Below are 958 nucleotides of genomic sequence, written 5' to 3'. Positions count from 1 at the left end.
CTGGGTAGAGTGCTGTGGCATCACAGCTCACAGCAACCTCCAACCCCTGGGCTCAAGGGAGTCTCCTGCCTCAGCCTCCCAAGTAGCTGGGATCATAGGTGCCCGCCACAATGCCCGGCTATTTTTTTGGTTGCAGCTGTCATTGTTGTTTGGCAGGCCTGGGCTGGATTTGAACCTGTCACCTTAGGTGTATGCGGCTGGTGCCTTAGCTACTTGAGCCACAGGTGCTGAGCCTGATTTGATCTCATTGTAACATCTCCTTTTAAAAATCTCCCCTTCTGTGGATAAGGACAGGTTCTAAACACCAAAAGTTTCCAAGAATTAAGTGGTTAATCTCTGAAAGACCGCACATCCACATATAAATGTACTTTTTTCCCTTTTTGGAGACAGTCTCAGATTGTTGGTCTGGGTAGAATGCTATGGCAGTCATAGCTCAGAGCAACCTCAAATTCCTGGGCTCAAGTGATGCTCTTGCCTTAGCCTCCTGAGTACCTGTGCATCACCACGCCTTTATAATTTTTTTCTATTTTTAGTAGAGATGGGGGTCTTGCTTTGTTCCGGCTGGTCTTGAACTCCTGACCTCAAGCAATTCTCCACCTCGGCCACCCAGCGTGCTAGGATTGTATGTGTGAGTCACTTCACCTGGTCATAAATGTACCTTTTATTTTTTTTTGAGACAGAGTCTCGCTATGTCATCCTCGGTAAATAGTGCTGTGGTATCCCAGCTCATAGCAACCTCAAACACTTAGGCTTAAGTGATTCTCCTGCCTTATTCTCCCAAGTAGCTGGGACTGCAGGTGCCTGCCACAATGCCTGGCTATTTTTTGGTTGTAGTTGTCATTGTTGTTTGGCAGGCTGGATTTGAACCTGCCTGCCAGTTCCAGTGTATGCGGTTGGCATCCCAGCTGCTGAGCTATAGGCACTGACCCCATAAATGTGCCTTTTTTTTTTTTTTTTT

At 47.1% G+C, this 958-nt stretch overlaps 1 protein-coding gene across 1 annotated transcript in view; it reads right to left on the bottom strand.

Moving 5' to 3' along the window:
- Nucleotides 1-958, bottom strand: part of PDE6D (phosphodiesterase 6D) — a 79732-nt gene that overhangs the window by 53125 nt on the left and 25649 nt on the right. The gene's annotated exons all lie outside the window — the stretch shown is intronic.

Source organism: Otolemur garnettii, unplaced genomic scaffold (genome assembly GCF_000181295.1).
Source record: "Otolemur garnettii isolate 467f Iridium unplaced genomic scaffold, OtoGar3 scaffold00013, whole genome shotgun sequence".
Taxonomy (NCBI): Eukaryota; Metazoa; Chordata; class Mammalia; order Primates; family Galagidae; genus Otolemur; species Otolemur garnettii.
This window is presented reverse-complemented; position numbering and strand designations above follow the sequence as displayed.